This window comes from Bubalus kerabau, chromosome 20 (assembly GCF_029407905.1).
Source record: "Bubalus kerabau isolate K-KA32 ecotype Philippines breed swamp buffalo chromosome 20, PCC_UOA_SB_1v2, whole genome shotgun sequence".
Classification (NCBI taxonomy): domain Eukaryota; kingdom Metazoa; phylum Chordata; class Mammalia; order Artiodactyla; family Bovidae; genus Bubalus; species Bubalus kerabau.
This window is the reverse complement of record NC_073643.1, coordinates 22,197,322-22,219,399: the sequence shown is the minus strand read 5'-3', so window position 1 is coordinate 22,219,399 and position 22,078 is coordinate 22,197,322. Positions and strand designations below refer to the sequence as shown.

At 38.7% G+C, this 22,078-nt stretch overlaps 1 long non-coding RNA gene across 1 annotated transcript in view; it reads right to left on the bottom strand.

The window, feature by feature from the left end:
* LOC129635267 (uncharacterized) overlaps positions 1–15,330 on the bottom strand; it is a 33,565-nt gene extending 18,235 nt beyond the window's left edge. Inside the window, exon 1 of the long non-coding RNA XR_008706194.1 lies at positions 14,865–15,330. This is a non-coding gene — a long non-coding RNA (uncharacterized LOC129635267). The remainder of the gene's footprint in view (positions 1–14,864) is intronic.
* Positions 15,331–22,078: the final 6,748 nt, after the last annotated feature.

Genomic DNA, 22,078 nt, shown 5'->3' with positions numbered 1-22,078 from the left:
AAATAATATAATATTTAGGAGTAAATTTAACCAAGGAGGTGAAGCATCTACACTGAAAGCTATAAAACACTGATGAAAGAGTGAAGAAGATACAAATAAATGGAAATATATCCATGTTCATGGATTGGAAAAATTAATGTTGTTAAAATGTTCATATTACCCAAAGCCATCTATAGGTCAATGCAACCCCTATCGGGATTCCATGGCATCGTTTTTACAGAAATAGGAAAAATAATTCTAAAATTTATATGGAACTGCCAAAGACCCGCAAATAGGCAAAGCAATCTGGAGAAAGAAAAATAAAGCAGGAGACATCACACTTCCTGATTTCAAACTATACTATAAAGCTACAGTAATCAGTAAACAGTACAATACTGGCATAAAAAGAGACATGCAGACCAATGGAAAAGAATGAAGAGCTGAGAAATAAATTCATACATATCAAGTCAACTAATATTTGACAAAGAAGCCAAGAATACTCTGAGGAAAAGATAGTCTCTTTAAAAAATGTGCTGGGAAAACTGGATATTCACATGTAAAATAATAAAACTGGACTCCTACTTTATACCACTCACAAAAGTTAACTCAAAATGTATTAAAGAATTAAACATAAGTCCAGAAACCATAAAACTCCTAGAATAAAACCCAACAAAAATCTTATCAACATGCGTCTTGGCAATGCTTTTTTGGATATGACCCCTAAAGTGTAAGCAACAAAATAAGAATTAAACAAGTGGGACTACATCAAAATAAAAGGATCTGCAGAGCAAAATATATGATCAATGAGAAAAAAAAAAAAAAAGACAACCAAAGGAATGGGAAAACATAGTTGCAGATCATGAATCTGATAAGAGATTAATATCCAGAACATATACGGAACTCAACAGCAAACCAAGAAATAATCCAATTTTAAAAATGGGCAAAAGCCCTGAATAGTCATTTTTCCAAAGACGATATACAAATGGCCAAAAGGTACACAAAAAGGTGCTGAAATCACTATCATTAGAGAAGTATCAGTCAAAATAACAATGAATTATCACTTCCTGCCTGTTAGAATGGCTATTATCAAAAAGATAACAATCTCTGGCAAGTATGTAGAGAAAAGGAAACCTGTGTGCACCGTAGATCGGAGAAGGCGATGGCACCCCACTCCAGTACTCTTGCCTGGCAAATCCCATGGACGGAGGAGCCTGGTAGGCTGCAGTCCATGGAGTCGCTAGGAGTCAGGAACGACTGAGCGACTTCACTTTCTCTTTTCACTTTCATGCATTTGAGAAGGAAATGGCAACCCACTCCAGTGTTCTTGCCTGGAGAATCCCAGGGACGGGGGAGCCTGGTGGGCTGCCGTCTATGGGGTCGCACAGAGTCGGACAGGACTGAAGCGACTTAGCAGCAGCGGCAGCGCACCGTAGATGGGAATGTGTACTGGTGCAGCCACTACGGTAAACAGCATAAGTGCCCCTCAAAAAATTAAAAATAGATCCAGCATTTCTGCTTCTGGGAATATATGCAAAGAAAATAAAAATACTATGTTGAAAGTATGTCCACCTCCAAATTTGTAGCAGCATCATTTACAATGGGGAAGACATAGAAACAAAGTATCCATTGACTGGATAAATGGATAAAGGAGTTGTGTTATCTACATACAGTAGAATACTACTCAGCTATAAAAGATGAAATCTTGCCATTTGAGATAACATGGATAGATCCTGTTAAACTTGTAAAAAAAAAAATATCAGATTTGAGGTTACAGAGGTGGAAGATAGGTAAACGGGATTTGGATGAAGGTGGTCAGAAGGTACGAACTTCTAGTTTTAAGACAAATAAGTACTAGAGATGTAATATACAACATGATGACTGGTTAACACTAGAATCCAGTGTAACTGACAGTTATTGAGAGCAGAGCCTAAGAGTTCTCAAAACAAGGAAAAAAATTTATTTTTTTTTCATATTCCTAGGAGATAATGATATTAACAGAAGTTACTGTGGTAAATTTATTACACAATATATTTAAGTCAAGTCATTATGCTATATGCCTTATATAATCCTACCAATTCTATCATATATTCTATCAAGTATATGTCTGTAAAACTGGAGGAAAATCCAACCTCACAGAATAACCCCTAATACTTGATATTCTTGGCTTTTCAGACAATAATAAAAACTTATTCATAGCATTTTATAGTTTTGTTTTTTTAAGACACTTCAATGTATGTTCCTTTTAGCAAGTTTCCATGAGTCTTTAAACATGCTACCACAAAACTACTGTGGATTTTGTCACCAATTCTGAATCCTAGTTTTCATACATGGAGTCAGCATCTTTAAAGTTCTTATTGCTTAAAATTGAATTTCTATATAATACCTTTTTGGTAATAAACTATGAGCTTAAAAAAAAAATAGAACTTGGGGAAAGTCAAATCCCAGAAAACAAGTGGAATCTTGGTTTGTAAATAAAAGCAGAGCGGCTACACTCTTTTTCTGTAAGGCTATGTTTAAATCAGGAAATGAAATTATTATCAGAAGGAAAGAGTATGATCTATGCGGAAAAGCATTTACAGTTAGAGTTGAAGTCACTTCAATGAAGCAAATATGATATAATCATTGAGGGTGCAGTATATCCTAGATGTCTGAGATAATTTGTCCACAAATTATGAAACAAAAGACTTTTTTTTCTTGGTTTTCTGGTAGAAATCTGTCATTGAAAAAGAAGTCTTGTTCCCAGGGTTGGATGCAGCTTATCTCAGAGGTCTTGCCTTGCCAATCGACCCTCCTTTCAGTGGCTGCCTGTTAGGTCAGGCTTGTGGTTTAATTTTGTCTTTTTTTTACAGCTTCATTCAAAGAGTCTTTATGATAATAATACAGCAAGCATTTTTCTCAGCATGAGTCTGTGCCAGGCACCGGTCTAAATACATTTGCTAGGGCCTGTAGTCTTCAAAGCAACCCTTTATAGCGGATACTGACCTTAACTTCCTATACAGGCAAGAATCTAAAGATTCAGACAAGTTCAGTGACTTGCCCAAGGTCACACAGCTAGTCAGGACCTGTATGACTGCAGCAGGGATCTTAGCTACATTGCCTTGCTGCCTTTGATCACTACATTAAGGGTAACAGCAAACAGCCCATTTCAGAATGTGTCAAACTGCACTGACTTGAGGATCAAATGGATATGTTTTGTGTTTCCCAAAGAAAAATGAAATGTACATGTATACAGACTACAAACATTTGCTCATCCACGGGGGAAAAAAAAAGTCCTACCCCAAACCAACAATCCCTGAATTTTTTTAAAATAAAATTTCCATTTTTTTTTCCAGCAAACTATCTTTCTCTATTACTAATTTATTTTAGGTGGTCAGTACATTGTAATAGCTTGGACTATCAGAAGGTTCCAAACTCCTGACCACTAAGAAGTGGCCCAAATCTATTGGAACAAAGGAGATGCCAATAATTTGGTGGAAATTTGAAGAAAGAGGGGTATTCATTTCACTGGGATTATGGAATTTAGTAGAGATGCCACCATATGGGAAGAGTACTTGTGATGGAAGATGACATAAAAGAGAAACTCGGAGATGGGAAGAAAGCCCTAAGTTTTATCCAGGCCCAACTATGAGTATTTTAGTTCCTCTATTGGGTTAATCTACTTTGAGTTTTTAATTCCACCTCCCCCCGCCGCCAAAAGGTCTGATTTCTATAGCATTTCATACAATTGTCAAACAGAAAACAACCTCAGCAAAAGCTGTTGTGAATCTCTTTTTTCTGCTCAGAAAAGTTTAATCTAATTATACTTGCAGAAAAAAGGGAGAGAAAGCTATTTTCCAACACAAAACAACAGACAATGCTTCTTTACTGGCAGAGTTTTACTTATCAAATATGAAGTAAACTTCAACCCAGACATCCTGGAGTGTGAAGTCAAGTGGGGCTTACGAAGCATGACTATGAACAAAGTTAGTGGAGGTGATGGAATTCCAGCTGAGCTATTTCAAATCCTAAAAGACAATGCTGTGAAAGTGCTGCACTCAATATGCCAGAAAATTTGGAAAACTCAGCAGTGGCCACAGGACTGGAAAAGGTCAGTTTTCATTCCAATCTCAAAGAAGGGCAATGCCAAAGAATGTTCAAAGTACCACACAATTGCACTCATTTCACACACTAGCAAGGTAATATTCAAAATCCTTCAAGCTAGGCTCCAACAGTACATTAACTGAGAAATTGTGTATGTTCAAGCTGGATTTAGAAAAGGCAAGAGGAACCAGAAATCAAATTGCCAACATCTGTTGGATCATAGAAAAAGCAAGGGAATTCCAGAAAAAACATCTACTTCTGCTTCACTGACTACACTAAAGCCTTTTGACTGTGTGGATAACAACAAACTATGGAAAATTCTTCAAGATGTGGGCATACCAGACCACCTGATTTGCCTCTTGAGAAATCTGTATGCAGGTCAGGAAGCAACAGTTAGAACCAGACATGGAACAACAGACTGGTTCCAAATAGGGAAAGGAGTATGTCAAGGCTGTATATTGTCACTGTGCTTATTTAACTTAAACATAGCCAACATCCGCTGGATCATCAAAAAAGCAAGTGAGTTTCAGAAAAACATCTTTTCTGCTTTATTGACTATGCCAAAGCCTTTGACTGTGTGGATCCCAATAAACTGTGAAAAATTCTGAAAGAGATGTGAATACAAAACCACCTTACCTGCCTCCTGAGAAACCTGTATACAGGTCAAGAAGCAGCAGTTAGAACCAGACATGGAACAATAGACTGGTTCCAAATTGGGAAAGGAGTACATCAAGGCTATATGTTGTCACCTTGCTTATTCAATTTATACGCAGGGTACATCATGTGAAACGCCAGGATGGGTGAAGCACAAGCGGGAATCAAGATTGCCGGGAGAAATACCAGTAAGTTCAGATATGCAGCTGACACCACCCTTATGGCAGAAAGATAAGAGTGAAAGGCTGGCTTAAAACTCAACATTCAAAAAACTAAGATCATGGCATCTGGTCCCGTCACTTCATGGAAAATAGATGGGGAAACAATATAAACAGTGACAGACTTTATTTTCTTGGGCTCCAAAATCATTCTAGACAGTGACTGCAGCCATGAAATTAACAGATGCTTACTCCTTGAAAGAAAAGCTATGAAAAACCTACACAGCATGTTAAAAAGCAAAGACATCACTTTGCTGACAAAGGTACATATAGTTAAAGCTATTTTTTTTGGTACTCATGTACAGATGTGAGAGTTGGACCATAAAGAAGGCTGAGCACCAAGGAACTGATGCTTTTGAACTGTGGTGTTGGAGAACACTCTCTTGGACTGCAAGGAGATCCAACCAGTCCATCCTAAAGATCAGTCCTGGGTGTTCATTGGAAGGACTGACACCGAAGCTCTAATACTTCGGTCACCTGATGCATAGAGCTGACTCATTAGAAAAGACTCTGATGCTGGGAAAGATCGAGGGCAGGAGAAGGGGGTGACAGAGGATGAGATGGTTGAATGGCATCATTGACTCGGACAGGAGTTTGAGCAAACTCCGGGAGATAGTCAAGGACAGGGAATCCTGGTGTGATGCGGTCTATGGTTTGCAAAGAGTCATATACAACTGAGCAACTGAACAACAAAAAAGATCAGTTAGGTATTTTCAAGACATTTAGATACATTAAAAAAAGTCCTTAACGTATTTTCAAAAAAGTATCAGATAATTATTTCTTTGAAAATCAGCCAACATTCAGGGATGGCATTTTATATCTACTGATTACTGGGAATGGTTTTAATGCCCACGATCACTGATGGGACAGGATAGTTACTCATACAAATATTGTGTAACAAGTGTGAAGCAGCCTCATTTTAAAAACTCTTGTCTTCATGTATAACGCTTATCTGGAGAGTGAAAACTGACAGCAGCCAGTATGAAAATGAAAAAAGCAACCAAAAATGTGAATGACTCACAAATTATCTTTGCCAATCTCTTGATGTTTAGTAAGTTTCTGGAAGAAAGGAAAGAAAAGCTTTTTAACTTAATTTTATGTGGGTATCTGGAAGTATTAAGAGAAGGGCTAAGTCAGCTGGAATAAAACAAAGTAGAGTACTGAGAATTATTTGGAAGATTAATTCCTAAAGAAAGTTATTATGGAACAGGAATATTAATTTTGGAGACAATTAAACTAGCTATGCATATTAAATTATCTGTGTAGCTTCTCTACTACTTTGCCAGAAAGAGCTCATGGTTTGTGAATTTTCCAACAAAGCCTGATACAGTATAGGCTTCATAATTAGGGACTTAGAACACTAGATCATAATTAAGGACTTAGATTATTCTTACTATTGCAGATAGGTTGATCAGGTGAGGAAAAAAGGTATAACACAATGTAGGTATTGTAATACATACATACATATATACATATAAAGAGAGCATATATTATATATAAATACAATTTTTTCCAGTAGTCATGTATGGATGTGAGAGTTGGACTATAAAGAAAGTGAGCAGAGAAGATTTGATGCTTTTGAACTGTGGTGTTGGAGAAGACTCTTGAGAGTCCTTTGGACTGCAAGGAGATCCAACCAGTCCATCCTAAAGGAAATCAACCCTGAATATTCATTGAAAGGACTGATGCTGATGCCGAAGACCAATGTCCAGTACTTTGAACCCCTGATGCAAAGAAATGACTTATTTTAAAATACCCTAATGCTGGGGAAGACTGAAGGTGGGAGGAGAAGGAGATGACAGAGGATGAGATGCTTGGATGGCATTACTGACTTGATGGACATTGAGTTTGAATACACTCTGGGCATTGGTGATGGACAGGGAGGCCTGGCGTGCTGCAGTCCATGAGGTTGCATAGAGTCGGAACCACTGAGCAACTGAACTGAACTGAAACACATATTGGGCTAGTAGTAAAGAATCCATCTGCCAATGCAGGAGACACAAGAGATGTGAGTTCGACCCCTAGTTCAGTAAGATACCCTGGAGTATGAAATGGCAACCCACTCCAGTATTCTTGCTTGGAGAATCCCATGGACAGAGGAGCCTGGTGGGCTACAGTCCATGGGGTCTCAAAGAGCTGGACATGACTGAAGCAACTTAGCACAGCACAGCATGTATAATTTCCAAGTAAGATATATATACACAAAATATGTGTACATAGATATATATTATACACATAAATCATACATTATATATACACATATAATTTCCAAGATATACATATAAAATGTATATACATTCTAAAGTATACATATAGTATATAGATATAGTATATCTATTGTACATATTCATGTAATATACACAAGCATATTAGATGTACACATATGTGTATTTTACATATACACATAATTTCCAGTTAAGATTCATATGGCTATGATTCACAGGCTAATGCAGAGGGAAGTAAAAGCTGAAGTAACTGGTAGTGGGTGGAGAGTATGCAAAGACAAAAAGGTCTAGACCAACTACCATGGAATGTTTGCTTTTTGGGTCTGCATGCTTGAGACTGTGTCAGCTTCATCTCTCTGTGATGTGCAGATCTCTGCTAAGAGATCTTTCTCCTTCATGCAGGTCCATTACTCAGGGCTGACCAATCTCCAAGGAAAATGATAATTAATCATTCAAGCGTTTATTTATTCTTCAAACTAGAAAAAAAAAATAGTGTCATATTACTCATCCCCTTTTAGGGCCCTTAGTAGACTCCCTCCCTGAGCCTCATGTACTGATTCATTTTCAAAGTACATTTTTCTCATCTGCAAAATGGCGAATCATTATTTAAGGGGTTTGCAATAAAAGTTACAGGTGTTTCTCTTAATCTTTAAGGTATTTTCATTTATGTAGGTTCAAGAACACTATACTTTCTATACACTGTATTTTGTTGTTGTTGTTGTTGTTGTTCTTTTCCTTTCTCACTTGTTATTTTCTGTATCCTTTGCTGGTTCTCTGCTCAATTTTTACTTTGGAGTGCTTCAGGGTTCAGTCTTACAACTCATGATTCTTCTCTTACTAAGCGAACTCATCAGACTTCAGGGCTATAATGTCATCAGTAGGCCGACATTCAAACAAATTTTCCTCATCATGACTGCTCTCAATCTCAGGGCTCAATTGCTCACTTGATTCTGCCACTTGACTATCTTAACAGGCACCCAGAACAGATATAAAATAGAACTATTGATTTCCAAGATCCCTACTCCTTCATCTATTAGGTTGGTACAAAAATAAGTGCACTTTTACTCTGTTGAATTTTCCTGTTTGATATTGGAATATATTCTTAAATAAATACCATGTTATACTATGTATGTGTGCATAGTTGTGTCCAACTCTTTGCAACCCCATGGATGATACATCATTTTAATGCAGAATTTTCACTTTGTTTTTTTGCTGATTAATTATTACTTTGTTTATTTTATATTTAGACTATACAAATGATGTTAGACAAAAAGCAAATTCAGGTGATTTTTAAATTCGATTTCAAAATGGGTTATAAAGCAGCAGAGACAACTTGCAACATCAACAATACATTTGGCCCAGGAACTGCTAATGAACGTACAGTTCAGTGGTGGCTCAAGAAGTTTTGCAAAGGAGACAAGAGCCTTAAAGATAAGGAGTGTAATGTGCATCCATGGCTGATTCATGTAGATGCATGACAAAAACCACCACGATATTGTAAAGTAATTACCCTTCAATGAAAATAAATTTTTAAAAAATGAAATAAAATTCAGGTGAAGGAAAATATTAAAAAAAAAATGATGAGGGGTGTAGGGTCAACTATTGGAAGCTGACAACAACCAAATGAAGGGAAAATCCAAACAGATTCTCTTACAACTACAGAAGAAGTTGCCAAAGACTTCAACGTCAAACATTCTATGGAAGTTCAGACACTTGCAGCAAACTGGAAAGGTGAAAAAAGCTTGATAAGTGCGTGCCTCATGAGTTGGTCGAAAAATCAAAAAAATCGTTTTTTGAAGTGTTGTCTTCTCTTATTGTATGTAACAACAACAAACCATTTGTCAATTGGATTGTGACGTTTGACTAAAAGTGGATTTTATATGACAACTGGAGATGACCAACTCAGTGGTTGGACCAAGAAGAAGCTTGAGAGCATTTCCCAAAGCCAACTTCACACCAACAAAAGGTCGTGGGCACTGTTTGACGGCCGGCTGCTGGTCTGATCCGCTACAGCTTTCTGAATCCTGATGAAACCATTACATCTGAGAAGTATGCTCAGCAAATCAATGAGATGCACTGAAAACGGCAATGCCTGCAGCCAGCATTAGTCCACAGAATGAGCCCAATTCTTCCCCAGGACAACACCTGACCTCATGTTGCACAACCAATGCTTCCAAACTTGAACGAATTGGGCTACCACGTTTTGCCTCGTCTGCCATATTCACCTGACCTCTTGCCAACCAACTACCACTTCTTCAGGCACCTCAATAACTTTTTGCAGGCAAAATGCTTCCACACCAGCAGGACCCAGAAAATGCTTTACAAGAGTTCATCAAATCCTGAAGCATGCATTTTTACACTAAAGGAATAAATAAACTTTTTTTTGCTGGCAAAAATGTGTTGATTGTAATGGTTCCTCTTTCAATTAATAAAGATGTTTTTGAGCCTATTAATAATGATTTGAAATTCAGTCTGAAATCACAATTTCTTTTTGACCAAGCTAAAACTTCTTCCCTAGAATTCCCCATTTTAGAAAATGGCAACACCTGTGCTCACACCAAAACCCAAAGAATTTAGATTCCTTTATTTTACCCTTTCACATCTTTTCAGGGACTAGTGTCCTGGAAGACAATTTCTCCACAGATTGGGGGGTAGTAGGGGAATGGCTTCAGGATGATTCAAGTACATTACATTTGTTGTGCATTTTATTTCTATTATTATTACATCAGCCCCATCTCAGATCATCAGGCATTAGATTATGTAGGTTGGGGACCCCTGTTTTAAGGCATTAGGAAGTTCTGTTGATTTAATTTCCAAATTACATCCCAATTTCCAGTGCTTGCTTTCATGTATACTGTTATATTCCAAGGAGAGCCACTGTCTCTTAACTTGATTAAAAACTTGAATGGAACTACTTTTAATGGGTCTTACTGTCTCACTGTTGCCCTTGAAACTATGCTCTCAGCTGCCAATGACTTCTTAAAATCTTCATAAGGTCAAGTAATCATCTTATTTAAGACTTTCCACTGACTTTCTACCACTCCCAGAATAAAACCATGATTCCATTTCTGATAAACAATAAAAGTTATCTGGGCTCAACCTCCAGCCACAGCCTCCCATATTTCCATGCTCTACGTCTACTGGCTTACCTTCTTTCTCAGCCTCAAAGGTGCCTCAGTAGTTCCTCTACTCCTGCCAGGGCCTTTACCCCTGATCTTCCCCTCCTGGGTTCACTTCAGTTCTTCCCATTGCTGTGTTCTCATGTTTCAGCTCTCAATCAACCACTACTTCCTCAGGGAGGCTTTCACTATGACTCCACCTAAACTAAGAACATAGTGATGCTCCAACACATTACCGTATTTTATTAATTTCATGTAATATTAGTGTAACCACAAGAAGTGATTTTATTGGAGTATAATTGCTTTACAATGTTGTGTTAGTTTCTGCTGTACAATGAAGTGAATCAGCCAAGTGTATACATATATTCCCTTCCTCTTGGACCTCCGTTCCACCCCACCCTCTTCCCATCTCTCCAGGTAATCACAAAGCTCCCTGTACTGTACAGAAGCTTACCACTAGGTATCTATTTTATGCATGGTCGTTTTTATATGTCAATCCTAATCTCCAAGTTCATCTACCCTTCTCTTCCCTCCCAGTGTCTACATGTCTGTTCTTCACATCTATGCCTCTTAGAATGATCCATGCTCAGTCGCCCAGTTGTGTCTGAATTTTTGTGGCTTCATTGATTGTAGCCTGCCAGGCTCCTCTGCCCATGGGATTTTCCAGACTGGGATGCTGGAGTACAGTACCAGTGCCTACTGCAGGGGATCTCCCCAGCCCAGGGATCAAATCTGTGTCTCTTGTGTCATTGGCAGGCGGGTTCTTCACCACGAGTGCCACTCAAGAAGCCAAATTATTCATTATTCTGCTTAGCACTGAAACAGAGCTAGGACTCTATGGTCCTTACCCCACCCTCCATCCCCATCCTCCACTTGCCTTTAAAAAAAAAAAGAATTATTGAAGAATAGTTGATTTACAGTGTTGTGTTTCTGCTGTACAGTAAAGCAAATCAGTTATACATATATCCACTTTTATATTCTTTCCCCATATAGGTTATTACAGGGTATTCAGTCATGTTTCCTGTGGTATACAATAGGTTCTTATTAGTTATCTATTTTATATATAATACTGTATATATGTCGATCCCAGTTTGCTTGCCTTTTGCTTGTAGAAAAACTTTAGCCAAAAGATAAGTTTCATCGGAGAAGTGAGAAAATACAGAAGCAAAGGAAAGTAGTCAAATAGGAAAAAATAACGATAACTTAATCAGTAAGCAAATTCAAGTGAATTTGATTGGTTCCTCCTCAAGAGCTACAGATAATATTCTGAACCATATATCCTGTGAGCTGTCTTGTTGATACTAAAACCCCCAGCAGGTGGAAGGAGTTAACTACATGATACCAGACTATAGCGATGACATGAGCTCTCTGCCACAGTCCCAAGAACTGGCCTCAACGAAATGGAAACTAACAGACCCTAGAATGAAGACTAACTGTACTTACAGCAATAAAGTTAATGCTGAGCAGACCACACTGTGACCAATTTCAAGACGACTGTCAGAGTTGATTGTATACAGCCCCCTCCCTCCATCCATAAAAGCTCTTGCCCACGGGGCAGGCAGTGGGGTGGGGGAGTTGACCTTTGGACAGGAGTCTGCCCTGACCCCTCATCACGTTGTTGGCCTCTAAAGCATTCTTTTCTACCAACTTTGCCTCTTTAGAGTAGCTTCAGAGGGGTAAGCAGCTGGACCCCACTTTCAATAACAGCACAATGGAAAATATTATGTTAAGAGGAGAGACCTTGCTCGTTACATATCGTGTGTTCCTGATACAAAGAACTGCGCCTAATACAAGGAAGGAATTAAAAATAGATGTACCCCAAAGTGAATGAACGGAGACTATATGAATCAAGAGTAGGGGGATTTGGCCTCCTCAGAGAAGTCAGAAGGGCTACCATTAGGAGGTGACATTGATGACTTGGTGGGCATGATGTAGCTTGCCTTCTGAGAGTGAGTTTCAGGGGAGCATGAGGCTGGGGAGTTGAACACTTTTGACAAGGGAGATGGCATATGTCAAGACTCCGTGGCAAGAGGAACACTGGTGCGCTACAGCAGGGATCTCCAACCTCCGCGCCACAGACCTGTATGTCCTGTCAGATCAGCAGCAGCGTTAGATTAGAAATAAAGTGCATAATAAATATAATGTGCTTGAATCATCCCCAAACCATTCCCCTCACCCTCAGTCTGTGAAAATTTGTCTTCAATTAAATTGGTCCCTGATACCAAAACAGCTGGGGAGTGCTGCTCCAGAGAAATAAACAAAGGGCTTGCGTGCCAAGAGGGCTGGTGTTATAGGTGGTGAATCAAAGTCGCTCATTTGTGTCCAGCTCTTTTTGACCTCATGGACTGTATAGTCCATGGAATTCTCTAGGCCAGAATACTGGAGTGGGTAGCCTTTCCTTTCTCCAGGGGATCTTCTCAACCCAGAGATTGAACCCAGGTCTCCTGCATTATAGGCAGATTCTTTACCAGCTGAGCCACAAGGGAGGCTCATAGGTGGTGACCTCTGAGCAAATTGCTTCTTTCTTCATTTATAAGCAAAACTTTATGTGGAATTATAAAGCATTCTCAAGGCCCACACACACTTCCTGTCCCTTTTGTTCTGTAAGGATCCCCAGAAATCTGTACAGCCTACCAATTAAAAATTGCTAATTTGAAAAAGCATAAATTGTACTAGTGGGGAACACTTCCTGGGATTCATTTATTGGGCTATACTCCTCTGCAAGGGAGGTGCTCTCTCTCTAGACAGTGCTAAGCCTAGTTCTGACATGCTGGGAATTTGATATTAGAATCCTCTCGGGGAGCTGAGATGGCAGTCCTTAACTGGGAGTTAGAACATGTGGGCCTTCACCCCAGGGTTGTTATGCAAGATCAGGACTCTCAGGCCTTGATGGCATTGAAACCCACTGATCTGGTTTACCTCTATGACTCATGCATCATGCAAACCCTACCTCACAGAACTTCAGCTTTCTCAAAAAACATTTTTTTTTAAATGGCACAGTAGGGACTTCCCTGGTGGTCCAGTGGCTAAGAATCTGCACTTCAACTGCAGGGGGGTCCAGATTCAATTTCTGGTTGGGGAATTAGATCCCACATGCCACTACTAAAGAACAACAAGATCAAAGATCCCAAGTGCCACAACTAAGATGCTGCAGAGGCAAATACATAGATAAAGATAAATATTTTTTTAAAAAAGACAAAAGGGCACAGTATAGAGACTATTATTCCAAAGAAAGACAGAGAATGGAACCCCAGCTGTCAGTTATTATCAATACAACCATGAGTGAATTATCTCAACTCTCTGAGTGATGAGAATTAAATATAATCATATACCCCCAATCCTGAAGCAGTGCCTGGCACACAGTGATAGCATAATTGAAATTATTATTCATTAGTTATGGTGGTTTTTAATACCAATTTTCTGTAAAACTGCTACAGTTGAGAAACTCTATCCTAAAAAAATCTGTCCTTGTAATGTTTTGATGGGAGCAGAAAGCTTGAGTATTTGTTTTCATATTTGTTTACCTTCTCTGTTTCCTACTAACTCAAAAAATAATACTTTGCCTGGGACATAGGAGGCAGTCAATAATATTTTAATCATACGAAGTGAAAGGAATGCTTTGTGAGCCCTATTTCAACCCAGTTACCTTTGGCAAAGAATACTTGACAAACTGAGACTACTTCTGTAATTAGAACTCATATTACAAGGTTTCAGGATTAAGTTAAATTGGCCTCTGTGCCTCTTTCTCTTAACTCTTCTAAGTATTTAGAAACAGGAGTAAATTTTAATAAATGCAAAGCTTGTGGACAAAAATTTCATCTCTTGTGTATGTCATCAATGTAACTATAGGGTTAAACTGCTTTGTTTTTGCTTCGGAGCCCTGCAAGAAAGGCACATTTGGAAGAGATTTTATGCCTGAGAGACTGTTACAAAAGTGGCCTGTCATACTCTTGAAGGGGAAGATGCTGACTTAAGGGAAATGACAATTTCATGCGCTGCACCTGAGGCTTAAAATCTCACCTGAAATCAAGTGAGAAGCCTATTTTTGAGAAGCCTATTTTCGAGAAGCAAAGAGCCCGCAGGTAAGTATCAATGAGGCTCTGGTACCACATGATGTGGCTGCTGCTTCTCAGCCCTGGCTGCACATGACAATCACCTGGGGAAATTAAACACCATGGAGATGCCTAACCCTCTAACCCTCAGGATTTTAAACAAAACCTCTGAGTTGAGCTAGGTAGCAGATTACAAGGTTCTGGTGTCACTTGTATACACTGCCAGGGCTGAGAACCCCTGGTTAGGAGAAGAAGTAAAGGACCATTATAATATTTGAGCTGTTTGGGAGAGCTACATCAGGCAATATTGCTGGCTTTTTACTTTGCAATATTAATTAGCTGTCCTAATATGTAGGCTGCCAACAAATCTTATACAACATCCTTAGAACAACACCTGACATCTGTGCTTTTGTCAGTTTCCAGAGGCACGTATATATTATGTTTAATTCTCAAAACTGCCCTTAAGAATAACCAGAAAATATATTCATTTTTTAAAGGTTAAAAAAAAAATGAGCTCAGACAACTCACTTGACTCACCCAAATTTCAGTCAGTTGGGTCCTTCTTTTTTGCCACTTATTTCTTCAATAATACATTAAGTACGTGGTATGTGATGAAGGCTTATGTGTTAACTAGTTCTGGGATGCCAGCAGCAGGATGCAGAATTCCAGGCAAGAGGAGGCTCCATGGTGACAGGAACAGGGCATCACCAAACAAAGTGAAAGACTGTTTTGTGATAAGAGTTTTGTCCGAGGGTGTTGGGGTAAGGACTTATGCAGGTTTGAAATCACTGGAACTGGAGTCCACTGCTCTTCTGGTTTCAGTTCCGTGTCTTCAGCAGTCATACTCTTCTCTCTACATCCCAGGCATTTAATCTCCATTTCAACACACAGTCTTCTTTGTTAGATACTATGTTTTCCTGTCGTGGTGCCGACTACCCCTGCATATACTTCAGGGGCACCTTCATGCAAAGCCATCAATTTTCTCGCAGCCACTATATGAACATGTGACCAAGGGCTGGCCAATCCTGTGCCTGCTCACTCTGTTCAGTGATTGGTCTAAAATATGGGCGTTACCAGTATGGCCAACATAGACCTTCAGTGTGATTTCATTCGAGGATACCGGGAGACAGTTCTGTCTTCCCGGTGGATCATGAGCTGTGAGATGTCTTCTCTTTTGCCTCTTGAAGAGTCGTCTGTTGCAGGAGACACGAGTGCAATCTCGGACCATATTGTGCTGTGCCTCGAAACCACCTGTCTTGGATTTCCCAATTACTTTAGACAATAAATTACTTATACTGCATCAAGACGTATGAGTTTTATTTGTCAGTTTTGCAACAGAAAATAATCTGATCATTACACCATATGTCTCAATAAGGACTTGGGGCGTTTGAATGTGTTTTTGATGAACCAGTTTAGCTTGGAATGGGGCTGTTAATGCATACTTGAAAAATCTTAAGGACCATTCCTCTGCAATCATAGCCTTTGGCCTTGGCTACAAAGGACTTTTCTCAGAGCATCATGGAGTGTGAACCTACATCAGTGCAGGGCTTCTTTAGGTGCACTTCTGGACCAACAGTATCAGCATCACTTGTTAGAAAGGCAAAGTCTCAGGCCCTTTCTAGGACTTACAGTAGCAGAAACTCTGAGTGGAGCCTGGCAATATGGGCTTTAACAAGCCCTCCAGGTGATCTCGATGCAAGCTGAAAATAGAGAATTGCTACTGTAGAGTCCAAATATGTCCCTCTGTTTTAATCAGAGGTAGCTACAGCATATTTTTGCATTTATTACATACACACAAATCTTCCTTGTCTAAACAATTTTCCAGACCTATAGAATCTGAAAGTGTCTTAACCTGTTTCTGTTAATAATGACAATAAACAGTAAAAGTCACAGTAGCTGTGAGTTGAATGCTTCATTCAATGCTTCTAACAGACAAAGAATCATACCACTTTCTGTACACGTATTACTTTCTTTTTGACTATTGGCACTGTGTGATGTTTTTGGTTTCAGTGTTTCCCCAAATGAATAATTCACAGTACCCTGGAAACCGTTCCTGGATTAGGACTCAGGAGGTACATCTCCTATATTTATTTGTGGGATGCATTTTTGTGGCCCTTTTTAGTCTTTCAGGAGAGATAATATCATTTGAAAGAATCAGCAAGAAGCTTCTGATGGTAAAACAAGACACTTTTGCACGGAGGTTAGGGATAGAAAGTTTTTGCAAATAATTCATTATTTGCCTGTTATCACAAAAGCATGTCTAACCCACGTGGAACGTTGCACAATTTACAAGTCATTTGTTTTCAGCATGGCAACTTGAAGCTAGTAAAAGTACTCTGGTACTGTGGGGAGGGAATCATAAGTTATTTATTTAGTGGTGCTGATTGTTTAGACAGATTCAACTAGAGTAGTTTCAAATGCTGATTCAAATCAGCCAACTGGGCACCTCAAGAATTATCCAGGGGCTTGTGGAAAGTATGGTTTTCTGAGATTCTGAGTCCAATGATCTGGAAGAGAGCCCAGAAATCTAAATTATATGCAAAGGCTTTGAAGCTAGATCAGGGTCCTCTCTAAATCAAGACCATTGGTTTACAAACTATGCATTAATTATTTGGAGGAACTGTCCTAAGGCCTATGGGCAATCCTTCAGTGAGGTGCCACTTTTATCTGTTTTATATTCTGAATTTTGGTGTAAGGTTTAATTTAAAGAAAGGAATATGCTATGATTTTTTAAAATCACTATTTTGATTTATTCTTTTGCTTAATGTTGTAGGAGCTTTGGGACTGGAGTCCAGGCCTCTCTCTACCATTACAAGGCTCCTTCTGTCTGCACCAAAGAACCAACAAGGATCCAGGACTATTGAGAGGGAAAAGAGTTTTCTCAGAACTGTCTAGCTTCCAGCTACAAAGCAGGTTTAGGGGTATGATAATATGATCAGGTCCTCTATGTCTTCTAACTTATGATGCTCACCATTTAAAAGCTGGCTCTTTTTGAACTTGGCTTGTTCATTCACAGAAATCTGCAGAGAGGTGATGCTGACTCTGTGTCAGTTTGCTGAGGTCCTGTGAGTGACAACTAGAGAGAGAATGGTTAAAGTTGTCATAGGCTTTGGGTTTAAAGCAGAGAAAGCTGAAACTGTCTTTCTTCTTCTTTGGGGGATCTCCTATTGCTTCTGATTGTGCATCTTTTTGGTTTTAAGATTTTAAGACACAGGTTTTAAGATTCTTGTTATGGAAATAAAGAAGCACTATTTTATCTAACACTATATATTTAAACACTATTTTATAAAACTCTGAGAGGGGCAATTTATGATTATGAGACCTCGACACAGATTTTGGAGAAGAACTGAAAAGTATCCATTAACAAATATGTATTTAAGGCATAGGCTGAGCAACTGAGGTTCATGGGAAAGCAAGGAAGAGATTGTGCAAACATGTACATATAATATGCTTAGAACCAACTACCCCACAATCACACATAAAACACATTCTGTCTCACAGAGATGGTTTCTAAGTTTCCTTTGTAAACATGAGGCAAGCAACAGGAAAAAAATATTGTAAAACCCCCCTTACTAACTGGGATACAATCCGCTGGTGGCTACATTTGTCCTTCTAAGAAACCACAAAAGGCTGGTTTTGTGCTCAAAATATGACCATGGTGTAATGTGATACTCCTTTTCATACAGAGCATAGAACTTTGATAGTTCTGTTTAGTTGCTTTATTTTTTTAAGAAAAAAACAAAAATAAAAACCTTTTGCTTTTAAACCTGAAGTAAAGAATTAATAAGTTATTTTGCCAAAAAATGTTCAAGTTCTTGCCCCAAACAGATCCAAGTCAGGGTGTTAGGAACTGTGCCCTTATAGACAACATGTTCCTTTATTACCCGAAAGAGAGAATAATTAGGATTCTTCAGAGAAACAAAGCCAACAGGATGTGCATCTACAGAAAGAGATTTATTATAAGAAATTGGTTCATGTAATTAGGAAGGTGGACAAGTGTCAAGACTGCTGGGTGAGCTAGAGACTATTGTTGAGTCAGTCAGTGGTGTAGTTCCTGTTCTAATCCAAGCTGAGAACCAGGCCTTACAGCGTATAGGGAGTGGATCTTTAATGGGCATCCAGCCCAGTAGAGAATGATCAGACCTGGACATTAGAAAGACTCAAAGGTTAAGTGGTACTGCAGGAAGTGTTCTAAATTATATTCTTCAATCCCCATTATTAACAGAGTAAGGTCACGATAGTATTTAAACTATTTTCTGCATACTTAGTATTCATGAGTTGGGCTTTAAATGGTTGGACACAACTTTTGAAATAAGCTTGTGGAATCAAAACAAATCACTTTTGTCTTTAAACTGTCAAGAGCCAAGAAATATGATGTAAGAGGAAGGGTAAGAGGAAGACTTGTTTCCCTCATAGCACAGTAATTCGATTTTACTTTGACCTGTAATAGTAATACATTTTCCCTTCTAAGGACCCCCAACCACATATTCCAGTATAGAGCCCACTATGTATTCAGGGTACTTGTATATGAAAATTCTCTGTTGTTTTAGGAGATTATATCTAAACACCTTTATTCTTTTGTGCCAGCTTCAGAAATCCTCATGCTGCCAGACTTTGAATGTGATATAAGCATCAACCTCCAAATAAGAAAGTAGATTCTGACAGAGCTATATAATCAAAAATAATTTTCCTTTTGCAACCATTCCACAAAGAAACAGAAAATATTTGAAGTTCTTCAACTACTTCTACTGTCTTACATTAGTATTCTTTTTCGAGAGTTGTCATATGAAGCTAGGTCAAAGCTGAAATAATAATATCTCGCATCATTTTATTTTTTATTTTGGTACTTCTCCCCTAACTTACAGCCTGTCTCTTTTCAATATTCCCACTATCCTTTCATTTTGCTTTCTGGGCAATCTTTTCTCAAATCAAGGAGTGGAATTTTCTTGTTATGTTTTAAATACTTTAGAGCCACCCCTGTATTTCTAGGCAACAGTCTCATGAGCTCCAGTCTACACAAGGAAAAACAGAACGCATAGCCTGGGGGATTTGGGAAAGGAAGCGAAGACACCAGTGCTGGGATCACCCATCTGCTGCCTTTGACTTTGAAAACGAGTGAGCCCAAGGAGAAGACCAAGACAGGCCATATATAATAAAGGCATCTGGAAATTTTCAAATGATGCAAATGTATCTTCCAATTAAAAATAGAAACCTAAGTTTTAAAAAATAAGCCTTTGGAGAGGAAGTATCTCACCTCACCTCTAAACCAGAGCACAGCACATTCTAAGTTCAAAGATAGAGATACATCTGTGGTGCTTTTTAGAGGTGACAGAAAAGGTGATAAACCAGAGAAGCACTGATAGCTGAGGCTTGGCCTGGTTCGAAGTGTGGGTACCAGTGCTACTGGGAAGCAGAGGAGGAAGGCTTAGGGCATTTTCTCATGCATCCAGAGGGCTGTGAGGGAAGATTTCATAGAGTAAGAGGTATTTGCCTTATGGCCTAGATCATATATTCTGTGTACTGCTGCCCAAATTCTTTGACTAGGGAACTATGCAGCTGTAGGTATAGATGTGATCTGCCCGCCTAACACTCAAGAAAGCTGGTGGCAGTCTCCTGTGTCTCAGCACCCTGCATAACCAGAAATAACAACAGAGACCAGCCTTCACTGCATACTTAATACTTCTTAGGCACATGGGTAAGTGCTTCGCATACATTATCTCACTGACTCTTCCAGGAAATACAGTGAACTATCACCATGACCACTTAACACATGAGGAGATGAAGTTGAAACATATAAAGTATTTTGTCCATTCAGCTAGAGAATGTGAGCAAAGGAATACAATTCCAACAGAACCAGTGACGTAATCTGTGAGGCCCTCTGTTTATAAAGCTTATTATTTTCATTATTTCTAAAACCACTTTTAATACAAAAAGCTACACATATTTAATGTACGTAATTTGATGCATTTGGACGTGTGCCTATACCCACAAAACCATCACCTCCAAAATTTTCCTTGTGTCTCTTTGTTTTTGGTTGTGTGTATATATGGGTGTGTACATATTAACACTTGACATGAGATCTACTTTGCTAACACATGTTTAAGTGCTCACTGCTATATTGTCAACTATAGGCAGAATGTTGTACACGCAATTTCTAGAACTTATTCATTCTTGCATAACTGAGACTTTATACATGTTGAACAACATCATCTCATTTTCCTCTCCTCCCAGCTTCTGGCAAATGCCAATCTATTCTTCCTTCTATGAATTTGCCTATTTTGGATACCAATGTGGAATCATGCAATATTCGGCCTTCTGTGACTGGCTTAGGAGCAAGCATCTTTTAATTTTAAGGCTGGAGTCAACATCTGCAGGGATGATGGAGCCCAAGAAAATAAAGTCTGTCACTGTTTCCATTATTTCCCCATCGATTTGCCATGAAATGATGGGACTGGATGCCATGATCTTCGATTTTTGAATGTTGAATTTTAAGCCAGCTTTTTCACTCTCCTTTCACTTTCATCAAGAGAATCTAGTTCCTCTTTGCTTTTGCCATAAGGATGATGTCATCTGCATATCTGTGGTTATTGCTATTTCTCCCGCAATCCTGATTCCAGTTTGTGCTTCATCCAGTCCCGCATTTTGTATAATGTACTCTGCATAGAAGTTAAATAAGCAAGGTGACAATATACAGCCTTGACATACTCCTTTCCCAATTTGGAACCAGTCTGTTGTTCCATGTCTGGTTCTAACTGTTGCTTCTTGACCTGTATACAGGTTTCTCAGGAGGCAGGTAAGGTGGTCTTGTATTCCCATCTCTTCAGAATTTTCCACAGTTTATTGTGATCCACACAGTCAAAGGCTTTAGCATAGTCAGTGAAGCAGAAGCAGATGTTTTTTCAAGAATTCTCTTGCTTTTTCTATGATCCAACAGATGTTGACAATTTGATCTCTGGTTCCTCTGGCTTTTCTAAATCCAGCTTGAACATCTGGAAGTTCTCGGTTCACGTACTGTTGAAGCCTAGCTTGGAGAACTTTGAGCATTACTTTGCTAGCATGTGAGATGAGTGCAATTGTGTAGTGGCTTGAACATTCTCTGCCATTACCTTTCTTGGGGATTGGAATGAAAACTGACCTTTTCCTGTAGCTTTGTTATGTATTTTGAAATGAAAGAAGTATGATGGCCCCAGCTCTGCTGTTGTTTCTCAAGACTTACTTTGTCTATTTGTGGTATTTTGTGATACCACATTAAATTTTGGATTAGTTTGTTTCTTTGCCTGAGAATAATGCCATTGGGTTTTTGATTTGGGATAGTACTGAATCTTTAGATCACTTCGGGTAGCGTGGGCATTTTAATAGAAATATATATATATTCCAGTCCATGAATGTTGGATGTATTCTCATTTATTCAAGTTTCTTTATTTTATCAGTGTTTCATAGTTTTCAGCATACAGACCTTTTAACACCTTGGTTAAATTTATTCCTGGGTATTTCATTCTTTTTCAGAATATGATAAATAGAATTGTTTTCTTCATTTCCTTCTTGGATAGTTTATTGTCATTGTGTAGACATAAAACTGATGTTTGTATGTTGAGCTTGTATCCTGCAACTTTACTGAATTTGTTTATTAGTTCTAACAGGTGTGTGTGTGTGTGTGTGTGTGTGTGTGTGTGTGTGTAACGTTTTGGGTTTTCCATGTATAAAAATGTGTTATCTGAAAACAGAGATAATTTTATTTCTTCCCTTCTGAT